Raw genomic sequence first — 19,771 nt, 5'->3', positions numbered from 1 at the left:
CAAAATTCAGATCTATTGTCAAGAAGACATTAATATCTAAGGCGTATTTATAAAGTTAATGATTATATCATGGACAGGGATATTTGGAAATGATTCCGATCAGCATTAGCGATCCCTTCAAATAGCGAACATACTGTGTTAAAAATAAAGTTATGTTAAATACTTGTAATGTGTATAGTAATATCATATAATAATATTGCAAATCTGTTAAAAAACAAAAATACTTACCTCGTTGAGTTTCTTGCCAGATTCTTCTCAACAGAGGTTTTTCCGAACCGGTGTTAGATTTTTTTGACATTCATAAGTGCTTGTTATCTTCATCATCATCATCATCCCAGTCTATATACGTCCCACTGCAGGGCACAGGCCTCCCCTCAGAATGAGAGGGCTTGGGTAGTAGTTCCAACGCGGGCCCAGTGCGGATTGGTAACTTCACACACACCATTGAATTGCTTCGCAGGTTTGTGCAGGTTTCCTCACGATGTTTTCCTTCACCGTAAAGCTCGTGGTAAATTTCAAATGTAATTCCGCACATGAATTTCGAAAAACTGAGAGGTGCGAGCCGGGATTTGAACCCACGATCCTCTGCTTGAGAGGCCATAGGTCAAACCACTCGGCCATCACGGCTTCACGTGCTTGTTATAGGTAGCCTAAATTGAATAAAGAGATTTTGGCTTTGACTTTGACTTTGAATATGTATGAGACTTAAGTGTGATAGCAAAGGAGCAAAAATTAATATTGTAAGTGTACTTTGCATGTATTCTGTATCATCTGTAGTTCCGTAGTTTAAAGAAACCAAAACGCAATAAAAAGCACTCTAAAACTTAAAACCTATTAAAAGCTCTTAAGTAGGTAGTTTGCTGCCCTGTCACACACTTGAAAGAGCTTGCGACTCGTGGCGGTAAACAGGTTTTAACAATATTATATCATAGATTTTACATGCACTATAGTTTATTCTGTCATTTTGCGTTGTATATGTTATGGACCAAGTGATTAATAAGGACATTATGCATAATGACAAGCTATACCGGGCAAAGTGACAGTTATTATCTAAACCTCATTAATTATCACATTGTCCGGGCATTATGAATATTGCTACATGATCGTTGGACAATTTGATTACAGCTGATATTTGACTAGTTGAAGTCTGAGCGCAGCGAGGAGGAGCGTATTAGGGTCAACTGACTGTGACCAAAACAAGCACAAGCGTGTCGTGGCGGAGCGGCCGGCGAGTGCCAGAATAAAACTTACTTTACAGTTTTTGATAGATGTTTGTTTATAGATTCATTAAATTTTACGTAAAAATAAAAAAAATAGTAATTAGACATTTTTTTTATTACTTTGCCCAATAGGGGATAGACATTATGTATAATGCCCGGGCAATATAATTAATTGAATAGTTTTTATCAAATTGCCATCTCATATTAAATGACCGATTAATCACTTGGTCCACAACATATACACAATGCAAACTCGTTGATTTCAATTTCGACGGAAAAATAGACTGTACTGCTGTTGCTGTACATTATTTTTAATTCGCCATCAATTACTTTTTAGTAAGTAAGTATTATATACGGGAAAACGTAGTGTAAGGCGTCCTGAGGCACGGTGGAAGAGGCCTATGTCCAGCAGTGGACTGCTGTGGGTTGATGATGATGATGATGATGAAGTATTATATATAATTATATATACACATTCTAACTGCACAAATATAGACGAAGAAAATGAGCAAGTGCCTTTAGTTTCGCGTTTATCAGCCCACCACACCAAATTTTCTTAAGTACCTCAACTTTTTCGTTACCTCCTAATAGAGGTGGCAAAGTTGCTAAATAGCGTTGTAACGGGCGCTTTTCCACTCAATATAGCTTTTATACAGCTTTATATGTAGCGGGCACGACTGAAGTTCACGCATTAGGCGTTCACTAACCTCGAACGACTTAATGTTTGTTAAAGTATATTTTACTAGTACTTCGCTGTATTGCTCGTCTAAATTAGGCACCGTGTTTGGTATCGACGGGTTCATATTGATTCACGTAAAATTATTAGTCCTATTATTTTGTTTTACCACCGATTTGTGTTTATAATTTTTTATGACTATCGTCGCAGACAGTTATCATATTTTTAATTAATCGCGCAGTCCCACATTCAGGCAACCCACTCACAAGCCGGGGCTGCAGCTGACCAGGCCCAAGTTCTCAAGCGCCGCAAATACTCTTCTCTTTTAAAGATCTATGAGTTTGCGGCGCTCGCAGTGGAGGCAATGGGTCCGTGGTCGGCTGACATGAGGGCCTTCATGGGGGCCTTATCGTCCCAGCTGATAGAGACCTCAGGAGACCCCAGAGCTGGCGCTTACCTCTCCCAGCGAATTTCTCTGACCGTACAGAGAGGTAATGCCGCCAGTGTGTTGGGGTTTATGCCGCAGGAGGGTCTCTTAGATGGTGTTTTCTTTTTATAGTTAGGTATATTTATGTAGTTTTTATTTATTTTGTTTCCTATCATATTGTTGTATCTTGTGTTGAGTTTTTAAGTATATTAATAAATTAAATTAATAATAATATACTCGAACTCATAATGTCTTTAATGCAATGCAAATAGACAAATAAAGAGATATACAGCGGTGGAACTAATTTTCTTTTACGAAGTATATACACATACATGTGTTTTGAACAATAAAGATTTATTATTATTATTATTATACATAGTAATACATACATTACATACACGGGACGTTAAATAAAAGCTTGTATAAAGTGCTGTCTTACCAACATGTAGGTACTTTCAATGGTTGTTTTGGTTTCTTAGTCATTAGATATCGGTATTTGTTACTGTTATGCATCAGTTTTTATCGCTGCATCACAGTAGAGTTGGTACAAAGAAGAATATACTATATACATATATGTAGAGTTTTACTTTAAGGAAACACCTTAGTTGGCGAGATAAAATATAATTCAATAAAAACAAAAGAAACACAAAATATAATCAAATCAAATACATCCTTTCACGCACACGTCTTACGTCTTTCTCTCCGACACTCATTCACTCCATCTCCGTCATTCGATCATCACATTCAATCAGTCATTCAGTATATCACTCATTCCTACATATATGTAGGTATTCTAAAGGCTTTAAGTTGATTTGAGGGCGTATGTTAGTTTAGGGACTTGGTTCAAATATTTGCAAAGTAAATCATACGTTTCAGAAAATTCGTTTCTGTTTTTGCGGACTATAGGACGCTATAGAATAGTTATAGAATGGTTATCCGTCAAACATATATATACTTGAGTTCTCATGAATAAATCTCACTACCCTTTGATTTTATACGAACTTCGTAAGTTATGTAAGTATTAGTGATGGAATAAAATATTTAACAATCCTTATTAAATAATAATAATAATATGAATATACAGCGGGGAAAAGCTGTTGTAAATTCACCGGATTTGCAACTTTCTGAAACAATGACCCTCAGATCTCTCTCCGAAGCTGAAACCTACAAATACCTTGGTATGTCACAAGGCTTTGGGTATCGTTGACGGGGACATAAAGCAGACGGTGAGGGAGCGTTTCTTTTGCCGCCTTACAAAGGTACTTGACAGTCTTTTGTCGGGTGCTAATAAGGTGCGCGCCTTTAACGCCTGGGTGATGCTCCTGCTCACATACTCCTTTGGCATACTAAGGTGGACTCAGACTGAACTGGACGCCCTGGACCGGAGGGTCCGCCTACTGTTTACTACCCATCGCATGCTACATCCACGTTCGTCTGTTATGACGCTGTACACCCCACGGAAATGTGGAGGTCGCGGCTTTCTTAATGCCAAAAATATCCACAACCGCGAGGTATGCAGCCTTAGGGATTATTTCCTTAGCAACGAGTGTGGGATGCATCGCGATGTGGCAGTAGACAGACACCTCATCCCGCTATCCTTGGCTAACGAAAATTGAAGCAGATCGCAAGAACGTATGGAAGAGCATGGAGTTACACGGGCGGTTCTACAAGGCCCTAACAGGGCCTGATGTAGACCTTCTTGCGTCGGTGACCTGAGGTCGTATTGCCTAACATTTCTGACGCCCGCGATCGCAATCAAATGACAGATTTCGCATACAAAAACTGTCATTTGATTGCGATCGCGCGCGGGCGTCAGAAACGATAGACAAAAGGTACGCTGGTTACGTTTCGGGGACTTCTTTGGGGAAACCGAGGGTTTTGTGTGTGCAATTGCTGAAGAAGTTATCATGACGAACAACTACCGGAGGTATATCCTGAAGGACGGTACGGTCGACATTTGTCGGGCATGCCGCCGTCCTGGGGAGTCACTCAGTCCGGCTGTCTCTCATCTTGCTATGCTTGCTTGTAGAAGATATCCCTTTAATAACGTGATAAATTTTCCTTTGTACCTACATCTCTTTCTCTAGTTACTTGTTAATTTCATGTATTTTATGTACAATAAAGAGTTATGCATTACACGTACATTATAATATTACAGTCCCCACATCTTTCTATCCCTAAATGATGCTATAGGTACGTATTTAGGGTCTGAGTACCTAATAAAACTGAAAGTCCTAGGGGAACCTAAACCTGTCTAGACGGAGAATAAGATAGGATGCGTGCAAATAAATTCACAGACTCAAGTAAACCGATCGAGGGCATAATACATTCTGGATACCTCAACGTGTAGATCATGTAAAAATCGTTGTGTAAAAAAGTGTGCGTGAGTATTTATTGATTCGTGGATATCTTATGTCCTGAAGTCTTAGTGTGTAAAAATCGTTGTGTAAAGTGGTATGTATTTAGATTCGCGCGTCGATTTTGATAAAAAGCTAAGTTAGATAGAGCCACAGTAACCTGCTATTAGTATACTATAAGTATAAGACCGGTTTTTAGAACACTAGCCTACAGTAACCTGTTTTGAAAATATTATATACTTACATATACATATAATAAAATGTTGTTTTTATATCGCGAAGACAAAAGGTTTTCGATCTTTGTAAAGCATCCTTGTACGCACTTTGAAGTGTGGCAAAAATTTGCTAAACTCACACGGGGAATATGTACCTACGGCACGCTCTAGCGCTAAAACACCTACTGCTAGCAATACCGTACAAAAAACCTAAATCATATAATATAACGTCGTATGAAAAATATTGATATTGTCGACAAGGACTTTTTCAATTTCACCTTTCCGAAGTAACACAATTCTACCCCATGCGTAAACTAACAAAACTCTCGTAAGTCGGCGGTATGAAATGGTTCATTTCGTTCATTCTTTCCCATCAAACTTTAATTTATTTTTGCATAATGAAGCTTCGTTGTGTATTCATCAGCTTTTGTCGTGGAAAATAAATGAGTTTTACCTCATTGTAAACTCAGGCTCGTATCGAGAGGCTGAAACAAAGGAGACCTATCTACCAATATTCTATCACGTAGGTATTGGCACGCCATGATTCTATACCAGGTATACAATACACAGGGTATACCAGTTATATTATAAGCATCGTTGTTTGAATATCTTAGTATTCCATACGACGTAGGTACAGCCTTCATTGTCTCTAGACAGAGTGGGCTTGTTTTAGATACCTAAATACTGTTATTTGTTCTACCTACGTCATCATGGTACGGTCGGGCGGGCAGTTAAGACAAATGTTATTTGTCTGGGAATTTTCTACAATATGAAACAGAAATTTGAGCATAGTTACTTTTTTAATTAACTAACGAAAAAGGACCTAGATAAACTTTAAAACTTCGTCTCCTGTTAAAATAATCCTGTGGTTTTCGTTTGAAAGATTGTGGAAGGATCACTTTTGCGCTCTTTGAAGACTTTGAACATGAAACTACCGTGAGACTCGCTTATATTAAATGAAAAAACCGGATAACTCACGTCTTAAATCGAGTTTATATTTCGGGCTTGTTCAAATCCGAAACATGTCGAGCTATAAATATAAAACTAATGACTTATTTTGAATTTAATTATGTTCTTGATTATGTTTTAATTATTTGATCTTGGTTTTAATTTTAATTTTATGACACTAACGTAGGTAATAAGACAATTGTTACTAACGCAATATGAACTGATTATTTGAAATACTTAAATGATTATTATTATTATTATTAACCCGGTTTTTTCATTAAATATTTTGTGCTCTATTAAAAAACCCTTAAAAACATAAGTACTCGTAACCGTCGAAGTAAAGGGGACTGTTATTTACAAACTACAAAGAATTCTAGCCGACATTTTGTACAAGTACAACTAAGTTCCGTATTACTATTCATAGTGTCTCTTGTGCTCGTTTCTATGTTATGTACACTGATGCAGCGCTGTAAAGCAGAATCAAGAGAATAGCGGTCTAAACGAGTGTCTCCAGGTTTCTGCTTGAATTATTTCTTTCGGGACTGACATGTGCCAGCAAACTCTACACCAGACGACAAAGAGTGCAGAGCTTTGCTTTAGACACCTTGTGTTTAATGAAGCCGAGAACCGACAGATTGTTCTTTAAGCGAGTAAACAAAAGATGGTGTATTTCTACCAAACTACTGCTTAGGTATTTTTTATACTAATAGACAAGTTGAATTATATTTGTAATTTTCTACTATTCTATCTAAGCAATATTAATTGCACTTTATGTCCGCCCGCTCGATCTTTGTAGATTTTTTTCATAGAATATATATTCAATATAGGTACTGTTACTAAATAAATACTAACGGTGCAGTATTTTATGTTGTTTCGGAAACTGCTTGAAACTTAACCACTCTTATTCTTAAAACATTGAATACTTTCAACGGTCTCAACTTACTTACATTAATTTAAGTAATAAATATTCTACTCTGCTACAAGTACGTACTGTCTGTAGCTTTAATTCATTTTAGATAACTGGTATCTAGAATTTAAATAGTACTCAGAAACCAGCTTCATTCTCAAGTATCAGATAAGCTTTCAGATTAAAATTAAAGCTGACATTTGTTTCAAGTATACAATGAAATCTAAATAGTACAATGTAGTGTAGTGATTTACTGGTAGAACGACACATCTTCAGCCTATTATCTATGTTCGTATAAGAAATCGAAATTCAGTGTCTTCACAAAAATAAATACTTAGAAAAGGAGTAAGCCTAAATCCGCCGTAAATGACTCCTTGGTGCTTGGATCGACCCATAAATCTTCCGACACTGTCTACAAACCCCGAAAAGATTAAGTTGGTAGACCTAGTAATTCTGTGATTAGGGTTAAATTAGATTTACCTAAGCTTTACAGCTTCTGAGTGGTCATAATTCCTGGAATATAACTGATTTAATTTTACTACAACCACGATGCTTGCAATAAAACAGTTTTGCCAGGCTCTGTGAAAAACAAAACTATATTTTTGTACAAATAAAATATTTACATTAATTCATTCATAAATACTTGAGGTAAAGATCTTTAAGAGGAACATATTATTTTCTATATCTATTCTAAACTAACTAAGCCATTTCAAATGCAAGTTTTGTAGAAGACAAGATTAAACAAAACAAAACGTCAATATCGGTCTGAACAAATGGGCCGAATCAGTACTATTCATAGTCAAACCACATCTATACACAGGAAGTAGGTTTCTCTGGCTGAAATATCATACCATCTTATGAAGTTGCCGTAATTAGTCCACCGTTCCGATACGCCTTCATTTACTTTCCCCGAAAAAGTTCGTCTTTGATGCTAATCGAATTATTTATATTCCGCTCAGCTCACGCCCCGGCAGGTGGGCTCGCCTAATTCCTCTCAACACGTGTTATCAAATTTCCATTACTTGAACCTTGTCTAATATTCGACCTACGTCCTTAAAAACTTCACCGGACGTGCGATTCTGTTTTCGTATTTATACTGCATGAGAGGTGGGTAGTTCGGTTTGGACCGTTTTCTTAGAGGGTAAGGATGGTATTGGGTTAGCAGGTGTGCTTGAAAAGTCTGAGGTGTCGTTTTGGGAGCTTACTCGGGTCGCGTTATTAGAGTCTTGTCCTTCTTTATTGGAATATACGAGAGGCTCGGCGCCTCCGCTGCCTCGGCGCCTCCTTCGCGGGAGGGGGCACGGGGCCAGGGCTTGACGTGACGTGACGTCTAGATTGCTGACGCCCGGATTGTTCTAACTTATCAGGTGCAATTTTTTTTATACTTTCACAAAAATAAAAATCTATCTATTTCTATTACGTATTCTGATTTACATTCAAATCTTTGCAGTATCTTAAATTAATTTGTATTAGCACCGAATACTCTCGCGGTTTTTTTTTGTTTTACCTACACCTACTACATCTTGTATATGAAATTTATGAAAAAGTGTACTTGTTGTTGAAGGCCCTAATAAATAAATAAATAAATAAATATATCGAGCCAATTAGAAAGCTATAATAGTTAGAAGGGTTGAGACTTAAGTTTAAAACTGGGACGTTTGTTACTTATTGATCTAGATTTTTAAAACGAAAAGTAGGATTGCCAACATTACTGACGCAGCTCACCGCTTCGTGAAGATTGAAGATATAAATGTTCAAAGCAGAATGTTCTCGTTCCTCTTTGAAATAGCTCTGAGAACTTGTGTTCGCAAAAGCCGTGGGCGTATTTGATGAAAGTCAATCTGTCATTACAGATTCTTCTGTTGACGAAATGGTAACAAATTCCTTTGTTTTCAATTCCTATAGATCTATGTGACAGAAAAAATAGTCTGATAAACATGTTCGTTTAAAAGGTGTAGGTACACAAGGTGTACAAAGTAAATGGTTGGTGTAACACGTGTCGTGGCCATTCGATATATTGACACGCACACGTTTTGATGTCTATTGCGTACACTTGCGTGTATACTTAGATGGGTTTATTACGTCCACGCTTGTTGCAACTGTTTAACTGAGGTGGTACATACATACATGTATGTACAAGTAAATTACTAGAAAATAATATTTATGCCGATAAGTAATGTGTCGCATCGATAGTTGTATGTATGTATGTAAACTCTTTATTGTACAAAAGAAAATAAACAAAACACAATAGCTATTTACCCCCTGACAATATACTCCATGTAATACTCCAAACAAACTGCAAACCTTAGAACTTATTTCACCTATTTACCACGGGTAAAAATACTACTATTTAATAAGCTATAGCTGTAGAACTAGATAACTAGAAGAAACTGTAGCTGTAACTTTAAGTAGCTTGCGTAGCATCTCTACTCTTTCTCGTAGGACCGCTACGAACTGCCTACGCTTAAGCTACGTCTTATTACGAATATTAATACCATAGTAAATACGTTCACTGCACACAGCTGCTACAACAAAGCACTTTATAAATTTACAAACGTTTCTTCTGCGTTAAATTTATTTTGTAAAGTTGCCTTCGAGAAAAACCTCTTTATTTTGATGCATATAAACTAAGAGTCCACGGTGCATGTTTTCTTTTATTTATCGTGCGTTCGGTCACGTACTTTAAACGTACCGTAAAATGGAAGAACTAGCTGTAGGTGCCGCTAAGTACTGCCTTTATAGGCGCCGCGAATGGCTGTAAAACAAGTTACTGCCTTGCCTTGCAGCAGGGTGTTCTGCTTACGATTTTCTTTAAGCGATATTGAAGGCAATGATGATGAGTATTTGTAACTTAAAAGGTATAATTTGTCATTTTAAGTTTCGTAGTTAGTAAAATGTTCTCAAATACGGCAGCATACTAAGAACGCTTGACGTTCCGTTTAATTAAGTAGTTAGGACCGTTATGTTGAGTACTCTGCTGCACGTATGCACTTGAGAAAATTAACAATGCGGGCGTATGAGCCTTATCCTCTAGGGGTTGGCTGCGTATAGCGGCGAAGACACCATAATTATTATTGTATTGTATGAGAATGTGTAATATGGCGTCTTCGGCGCTATATACAGTAACTCGCTATATGCTCACGGCGCAATCGTATATAACGCGCTCGTGTCGCTTTAAACTCGCTCACAAATCGCCAGTGTGAAAAAGCTCCAAGTCAAGGCTGGCTAATTGGTTTTATAGGCCAAATTTTGTAAGTATAAGGCGGCGCCAGGCTATTACTTATAGAGGTATCTAACGACTAAAATTATAGATACATAAAGAATAGCAGGCTTGTCAATGAGTAGGCGGGCAAATTCAAAGCCTTGGTGGCCCATTTTGGTGCTTGCGGGCCTAGGTTTGGCTAGCCTTTCTCTAAGTGATAACTGATAAGTAGGGCTCGAGATTTTGGTGCTGGTGACTTAAAATTACATCAATTTACACACCTTATTTCTGTTACAGATGTCTCCAGCCTGAAATCCATTAAAACCACTGACAGGTAAGTAAAATTCGCATAAAAGGTGTTTTCCAAATCAAAATCTTAAAGAGTCTTCGTCAATTACACATCGTTGGGATTTTAATGTAGTAAATTTTGTATTTTAAATGCAAATTACTTACTCTACAACACTGTACAAAAGATACACGTTACACAATAACGGCTGTGGCCTACATCTTTGGAAACAAAAGCGCCTGCAAAGTTTTAGGTTTAAGGTTTCTATTCTAGTAGGTCGATCCATTTAAAACTATAAAAGTAAAGTGTTTTTGTCTCAACACTGATGTGTAATCGAGTTAGTACCATTATTATTAAAAAAATATTCATACGAATGATGAACCCCCATCGTTGATTAAAAATAGCCCACAGTAGAATGTCATCTACATGACACTGCTTTTAAAGTGGTGTCATCCCTGGCCTGTATATGTCCCGCTGCTTTGCATAGGCGTGTGAATTTCAAATGTAATGTAATTTCGCACAAATTCAAAAACAAAGGTGCGGGGCCGAGTTCAAACCCACGACCTTCGCTTCGCTTTAGAGGCCAATACGGCTTTATTTGTCGTGTAATCACAATGAAATAAGAAATAAATAAACAAAGTAAATTAAACGCAGCAAAAAGTTCTTAACTTCGCAGCCAGCTTTGAACTTAAATATTAATTTAACTTTATTGTTTTTTATTTCGGTGTCCATAACCTACTGGTTGACCCTAAGCTCCGAGGGATAAATTCTCCGATGTGACGTACTAATTACGCTTTTACCGCCAAAACGCCGCTTTGTCAGCTGCGTTCTCTAATTGGTTTTATATTACACCAGATGGCACCTCCGTCACCTGAACTGAAACGATATTGTATTCGGGAGTCCTGGATTAATCACATGACATGTCTCCTTAAAATATATTCATTATTGTTTCGACATATCGAGATTTGAATGCGAAAATTAATAATCTGTATTTGACATCACCCTCGAAGCTACAAAACAACTGGCTACGATATAGTAATCTACCTTTTTATCTATAAAAGTAGACGTAGACGTAACTGAATGATTTGCTGACTGACGGACCACGAACAGCATATCCCACTGGAGGTAGAGGTGTAGGTAGAGTCTTGAAAAATTGCAGTCGTATGCCTTGAGTATGTACCATAGTGGTACACTTAGATGGGATTGTAGGAAACTGAGATTCTCTCTTCAGTAAATACACGCCTTAGTGAGACGAACACACAGTTTATTCAAACTGTTCAATGGTGTGCGTGTTTGAAATGAAATCCCCACATTCTGAGAGAAGGCCGTGATGTGTGATGTAAAACAGTGAGTCTATTGAATATTCATATTTTTCAACTTTTCTTCACCGAAAAAAATGCCGTGTATAAATAAAGACAAAGATGTGTTGCAACTTACTATATACAGGGTGGCCCATTTATATCGGTCAGTATGGGAAAGTCTGAAACTATACGACATACGAAAATTTCTTCTTAGGAACCATGACATCGATTTTAATTACAAGAAAAACTGCATTCATGCATTTAAAAAAAAACCTGTACTCAGCTCGGGAATCGAACACGGTTGTTTTGAAAAAAAAAAACTTACACTATTTCTATTTAGATATCGATTGTGTACGTCTTAAGAAGTAAATGTGTCCATGAAACATTATGTCTAAAATGAATAAAATGCATTGTTGTCACATACTTTAATTTATTTTAGTAGGTGTTCGAAGTGTCCACCGTTTTTTTTCAATACACTGTTCAACACGGTTAGGTAACGATCTTATTATTGCATCTTGACATGGTGAATTTGCGTTAAAATTGACTCAATGGCTGCTTTAAAGTCTTCAACGGTATCATAGCTTGTTACATAGAGGTACAAACAACCATATAGACAATTTTACATGCCAGAATTTGTTGAATATTGTAATGGTGGACACTAATTTTAAATTACAAAAGCCACTGCCGTTTGGTTCTGAGCGATGTTCATACGGAGAATACTTCAGAAGGTCGTTATTCTCGTAATGCTATGTGCGTTCACGTAATGGCTGCAGTCACGCAAAGGAACGGGGAGGGGGCTGACTGTATATACACATATACAGTCTTCCTCGACTCATTCCTTTGCTCAGACATTAGCTCTTGCTGAAGTCGTATTAGATTTGACCTCTTTGTACCTACAGCATTAACATCTGCCACAGCGGAGCAAGTAAAAATAACTGACACAAGGATACTATTGCCTATAGGGCTGGCAGGAACCAGCCTTAGCAATAGAGTTGTATCTGATACTCGTATTTATGCGCGCTTCGCTTTGTTATGTCAGATATTGGCGCTGGTGACTATACCACAACGGTATATTAATACCGTCTATGAAAATGTAAATAGATTATGAAGCCAAAGCTGCAAATAGGATAGAGTTAAGAGGAAGGAGAAGGAGGAAGGACCATACCCAACAAAAATATGCTGCAAAAAAGTGCCAAGTCTCGATAAATATGATTTGCTTATAAAAAATAGTGAAATCTCATTAACAGCCAAGCCTAGTTTTTGTTAAAATCTGGCCTGTTTGGGATTCCATATGACGTATGATGTGTGTGCCGTTGAAAATATTGTAGTCATTGTTACTATTTCACACTTCCTATTTTTTAGTTCTGCAAGACAGTGGCGCGGAAACACACCGACATGGTTCGATAAAACATGCTACGGCAGTTTGCCTGGCGTTTACCTTGGCTGGGGCACTGCCGCGCTCCTAGATTTAATTTCATTGCGCACTTGTCATCATCGCAGCTCATATACGTCCTACTGCTGGGCACAGGCCTCCTATCAGAAAGAGAGGGCTTCTGCCGTAGTTCCTACACAGGGCCAGTGTGGATTGGGAACTTCACACAGACCATTGAATTTCTTCGCAGGTGTGTGACAAATATTTGCTCATGATGTTTTCCTTCACCGTAAAGCTCATGATAAATTTCAAATGTAATTTCGTAAAAATCGTACAAGTCGTGTAAATAACCTTTTTATGATAGTGTAGTACCTGAAAAAAAAAATGCTATCTTAAAACCAAAAACAGTAATTTTACAGTAACCTTAAATCCGATTTTTTCGCTGATAAATTAATCTATTTCGTACATAAGTTCCGAAAAGCTTAGAGATGCGAGCCTGGGCTCGAACCCACGAACCCTTGCTTGAGAGGCCATTATGTCAAATCAAACCACTAGGCTACCAGCCCAAATAATATTTTGTTGCCGCGCCGCTGCGAACCATCTTTGGCAGCTTAAAACTACGTTCTATTTTCCAGTGCTCTATGTAAAATTGTATATATTTGCGTGCTTCTAAAGTCTAGGGGTGGAGTACGCAACGTTTGCGTTGATTGGTCGCTAGTCGCGACTCACCGGCGCCTGTGCTCACTTCAATGTTTTTTTTTCCACGGAAACGTTAATACGTTTTAGTTGCCAGTTTTATTTAATTTGCATTTTGTGTTATCTTTCGTGTTTTCTTAAATAAGCTACTAGAATTTTTTTGGTGTTTAAAAAAGGAACAAATTAAAGTTTATAAGTTGCTGGCCAGAAAGAAGTTTAGCATTATTCAGGGCTCAGAGCGACTTCGTCTACAGTCCTATTTCGTCATATATTTAACTTGTTGTCAATGCGATGTCGTCAACGTATAATTCCTAATTAACATTAAACAGTTTCCCAACTATTCTAATTTCCTTTCTTGTCCACATTTCTACACGCGCAGATATACGTATAAGTATAAGATATACAGACACACACATAAAAAAAGTATCTACAGATCGCTTATGAAATTATCGAGTGTGTTCGTTTGTATTATATTTTATAAAGATATATAGACACCAACGCTACGCGGCGAAATTCTGAAAGCTGTTTAGAATACTATATACCCTACGCTTTTAATATTCTACAATCCTTGGTCCTATCTACCCCTCTGGGAATGAAATATGGTTATTACTCTATCCAAGGAGGTAGGTCTACAACCAATATTATAGCGTGCTTAATAGTCTCAAGAAAGTGCCCGGAAATTTAATTATGGTAGCCTTTTATTGTGCTTGAGAGTGGTAGCCTAAGTTAGAGATTCCTTTTTATCAAAATTAATGACAAGTAAATTTGGGACTTTTGGTCTTTTTTCTTTTACTTTGGGGGAGGCCTATGTCCAGCAGTGGACGTCTTTCGGCTGGCATGATGAAATCTTTACTAACATAGTTGATATCAATGTAAATGAACTGAAATTGTGACTTCTTTCAATATTTTGGGCAAGGCTTTCTAGAGTATACATAGTATTGAAATTGTAATACATATACTATTTATCATCCATTGTCATTCTAGTGAATTGGGAGTCTAAAAATACGATTAATAGGTATGATTAGTAAAAAACTTCTAGATAGATTTGAGTTCCCAATGGAGTATGTTTTTGTTTCGCTAATTATTCCGAAACTATTAATTATTTATCTAGTTAGGATAAATCACTTTATTCAGTTTCTTACTTTAATTTTCATGGCTTATTTTACACCTTAGGGTTGTTGGAAAATTTTTAGTGTCTCGTCTTAACATCAAGAACAATCACATGTATTTAATACCTGTCACAGGTTATTTCGATAGATAAAAAGTATCCGGGATTCGGTGTACTGCCGTTTCGGCAAAATATTTTTCGCCAAATTTCACTTCCCAAAACACTTATCGCAATAGTTTCATTTCCCAAACGAATCTTTAGCATATTAACATTTCGCATTTTATTTATTAAAATTTGATCAAATTGTCATGGCGGCATAATTTTACATTGTCAAGTTTTATTATGACAAACGATTATTAAGAAAACGTTTCCTTTTGGCTAATATTATATTCCAATAAAATGTTTGTTCAAAATCGCACACGAATCAACCACAGAAACCAACTGCTACCAGAAAAGTAGGTTAGGTTAGAACTGCGTCCCCTACAGAAACGAACTGCTATCAGAAAGTAGGTTAGGTTAGGTTAGAACTGTGTCCCCCACAGAAACGAACTGCTACCAGAAGAGTAGATGCCATGCAATATTTTGGGAAGAATGCTTTAAGCCAAACGATACATTTGACTAAATAATTCTTGGTAATATGAAACATGACTTAAGTAATTATTTTTGAAATAATAATTTGTCAAAAAAATAATTAATGACTGTAAAATTGCGATAAGTTGTTTTAGCAAATGATTTTTTGCCAAATGATAATTTGAGTAAAATATTTTGGGATGTGATACTTTGGGAAAAGTTTTTTGCCCATACATTAGTAATCCCCGGGATTCAAACATGAAACTATGACGCGGTAACAAAAAACAAACCTTCATGTCCTTCCGACATCGTACCTGTGCCTACAACGTCCCCGCTTGTCTCTGGGAGGGTAATGATATAAACAAAGGTAACATACCGTTGCCTTGGGACGCGCAATGTTCTGTATTTTAGTATTTTGTCGCGGGCGTACGTGAGCTGAATCAATCGGGAAAGGTGGTGATTTACAATTTACTGGATATTAAACGGTGATGTTGTAATAAGTCATAATTGCAATTGAACTATTTTTTTTTTGATTTAGCAATATCTCTTGGCTCTTAGTCTTTATTTACTATTATACGTACCGGAGTGACGAGAATACCTTGATTTTAGCTAGAGCCTAGATTAGTGTAGAATGTGTCAAGATGATTTTTCGTTAGAAGGTTGTGTTTTCATGTCTCATCATCTTTTTCGTTTCGTAGACCTACACTTCCAGTGAATCATATAAAATTTAAATTTGTCGTATTTCAAACTTTCAAAAATTATTGCTGACATTTTTATTCAATGTGTATTTGTTTTTTTATTGAATACATACGTACTGTGCAATGTGCAGACTGCTTCAAATACACTTGTTTAAAGCAATTGAGAGAATTTCAGAACAAATTTATAAAATGCGTGCAAGCTAAAACGATAAATTTCATTTTATGTTCTCGTACAAATTCAAATATTAGTAACACAGACAATGTTTTGGGGCGATTTATATATTTCATCGCTGCGGAACTTCAGACGTTTATGTTTTAGATAGGTAAACATAAATTGGATTTTGGGTACAGGAGTTACTTTTTGCTGTATGTGAAACCAGACCCCAATAAATATGTTGCGCACGGTACAGTCTCAAACCCTAAAAGTTTGTTCATAAAATACACACGCATGAGATTTATTTCACATTCATATGCACTGACTATTACATTAACAGTAAACTGAAGTAGTTAAAAGAATCACTGCAGTGATAGGTAGACGTACGAGCAAGTTCGCGTATACTTTTGGCTAAGCAAGTTTTTTATTTGCGTTGTTCCTTTAATTTGGCGAATTAAGGTGACACCATAAGTTAAAAAGCTCCGCCGAGTCAGACGTTCAATCTAATGATCACACTTTATCCTTAATTAGTTTATTGATTGTAAATAAAGCAAATTATTCATTTATTAATTTGTAGCAACCCCTAACGCCATCTAGTTGTCACAGGAAACTACTGCTGAATTTCTGAACAATATCGATATTTCTCAACTCTGACGCATTAATACAAGTTGTAATAATAAGAAATCTCTTTATTGTTGACGTTCCCTATTGTGACACGTTAATTAGCTAAATTAACACATATAGGTAAATACAGTATTTAAACATAATTGCACTGCTGAGGAAATAATGAAATAAAATAAAATTACAATAAAATATATTTATTCACTGCTGACGTGACGTGGCTACTTTACTTACTCCTTACTCTGCATGGCCATGCATGCATGGTAGAGTAATGGCAGCGGATACCCTGTAGTATGTCTAATGAATGGCAAAATAAACGTGGCGTGGCGATGTACCATCGCTGTTTATTGCAGAGAGCTGTACGAGATATTTCGTCTTGTTCACAATTCCCAAGGAGGATGCTACTGAATAAAGGTATAACATATATTCGCGGGCGCCCGGCGCGTATTGTTCCATGCAAGCTTAATGTTCACGCCCATATTTAAGCTTTGTTTACGCTTACGGCTTGGAAAACATTGTTTTCAGGGTTCTGTACCCGAAGAGTGACAAAATAAACTAAATTACTATGGCTTCCCTGCCTGTCTGTCACGGGGCTGTAGCTCGAGAAGAGTAATAGACACGCTGCTATTATTTATTAATACACAATGTGTATTGTCATGCCGCTACAACAAATAATAAAAATAAAATAAAATTGAATATTAATTAAGGGGGTTCTCATACAACAAAAGTAGGTATTATTATAATAATTTTAATTTTAGTTACAAAGTTTAAATGTTTCCCAATATGGACTCACGCTTGACCAATTTTTATTATTTTTTGATATGCTGTATAGTATAGAGTAGGTATAGACACAGAATTCAATTGTTGATCATGTGAAAATATCATCCAAAATGATGCTTTTTAGGAGTCTAACTATACCTACTTAGATACCATCGCATTTAGGGTTACCATACGTCAGGATTTGTCCGGACAAGTCCGGATTTTTGACCCTTTGTCAGAATTGCGGCCGAACTTGCCAAGTGTCTGGATTTTTAGAAATGACCTCAGATAAAAAAAAATTGGTGTCGGGGAGGTGGCTACGGAGTCGGGCGAAGGGAAAGGGAAGCGTAGATCCACGATACAGTACACCGCGGACCGCAGCGCCCCGCCGGCGCATTCTTTAACTTACGTCAAAGGGCCATCCAGTACGTCATACCAATTTTGACCATTTTCAGCCCCCCCCTCTCTCCTTTTTCACATGTATTGCTATGAAGATTGCTAAATGTGTGACAAGAAATGTCAGGACTTTTAAATTTTTCATATGGCAACCCTAATCGCATCTTCAGTTTAGCTGACCTTTTAGGACCGACTTTTTAACCGACTTCAAAAAAGGAGGAGGTTCTCAAAGTCAAAGTCAAAATATCTTTATTCAATTTAGGCTAAAACAAGCACAAAAAAAAACGTACCACCGGTTCGGAACTACCTCTGTTGAGAAGAATCCGGCAAGAAACTCAACGAGGTATATTTTTTTAAATAGATTTACAGATTTACAATTCGAGTGTGTTTTTTTTTGTATGTTTGATACGCGATAACTCTGCCAATTGTGGGCCGAATTTCAAAATTCTTTTTAAGTTCTAAGGGACATACTTCCGAGGTGGTCCCATTGACACCAAGTCAGGATCTGATGATGGGATCTTAAAGAAATCGAGGGCAACCCTTGAATTTTTAAAGCAACGATTTTGGCATTTTTAACATCAAGTCAAGTATTTACATTCAGTAATTATCATTTGGTGAACTGGACCCTGATAAAGAAGACTTTCAAATCGGTTCATAAATGACGGAGTTCTGAGGTAACAAACAAAAATGATATAACTATGCTGTGTTTGAGCTTAATGGAATCGTTTTGTGATGCTCTTTGTCTACAAATCACTAAAAATTACGAAAAAAAAATAAATAAACAAAAAATGGGGTTCCATTTTTTTATTTTCAAATAATTTTATACTAGTTTGAAGTCGGTGCCACAGCACGAGCCAGCAGGAGTGATTGAAGGCCAATATATAGTATGTAGGTGAGGTAGACGGCTATAGTTCCACTCCTGCTGGCTCGTGCTGAGGCACCGACTTCAAAGTAGTAGAAAAATATTTTCAAGGTTTTTGAAGTCGGTTCCATTTTTGTAAAAAAAAAATTAAAACGTTATCTTCATCTCTAAAATGAAACTACCGTGAGACTCACTATTAAATGATATCGTAACGGATAACTCACGTCTTAAATCGAGTTATTTGAAAAATACGAATGTTTGTTCTCGGGTCTAGGGTGTTTAATATGTATTTAAGTATGTATCTATATCTATATAATTATATTTATCCGTTGCTTAGTACCCATAACACAAGCTTTGCTAAGCTTACTTTGGGACTAGGTCAATTGGTGTGAATTGTCCCGTGATATTTATTTATTATTTATTTATTTATTATTATTATCTTTATCTCTTGAAAATATACGAAAAGGGTAAAAACAAGAGTAGAATAGTAGGGAAAACTACGATTCTGAAATCTTGACCACTATTCCAAAATTTGGTTATAGCTGAAATTTTGTAGCAAATCACACATTTGTTATTTACTATCTTGGACACTTAATTTTTGTTAAAATGTAGATGACGTGTTGAAGTCATAACTTCTTGGAATTTACAGGCGCGGCTCGTACTGTACGCCCCACCGGATCCGCAATAAATTTCCTTTCTTGACTCGTCGCTAAATTACATGTGTACCGTTTATTTGATATTTATAACACCTGTAAAGCGTCGATTCATATTACTAAACGTTACATAAACAAACACGTTCTATACTATTCTTAGCAAATAGTGCCATTCACTATCATCAAAACATGATTGAAAGCTTGCTTTTATGTAAATTAAATTGGTACATAATCAATCAATCTATATTCAGCCTGGGTGTCATAATTTGGCCTCATGATCGAGGTTCAACGTTTATACGGGTGCTAAATAAAATCTGGCTTAAGCTGCGTCCACACGCAAAAT

At 36.7% G+C, this 19,771-nt stretch overlaps 1 protein-coding gene across 8 annotated transcripts in view; it reads left to right on the top strand.

Annotated features, from left to right (window-relative positions):
• unc-104 (kinesin family member unc-104) overlaps positions 1–19,771 on the top strand; it is a 100,680-nt gene that overhangs the window by 4,884 nt on the left and 76,025 nt on the right. For all 8 annotated transcript variants that reach the window (XM_074106064.1, XM_074106068.1, XM_074106063.1 and 5 more), the window contains exon 2: positions 10,250–10,286. The gene's annotated coding sequence lies outside the window, so the exon portion shown is untranslated. The remainder of the gene's footprint in view (positions 1–10,249; positions 10,287–19,771) is intronic.

Source organism: Choristoneura fumiferana, chromosome 23 (genome assembly GCF_025370935.1).
Source record: "Choristoneura fumiferana chromosome 23, NRCan_CFum_1, whole genome shotgun sequence".
Classification (NCBI taxonomy): domain Eukaryota; kingdom Metazoa; phylum Arthropoda; class Insecta; order Lepidoptera; family Tortricidae; genus Choristoneura; species Choristoneura fumiferana.
This window is presented reverse-complemented; position numbering and strand designations above follow the sequence as displayed.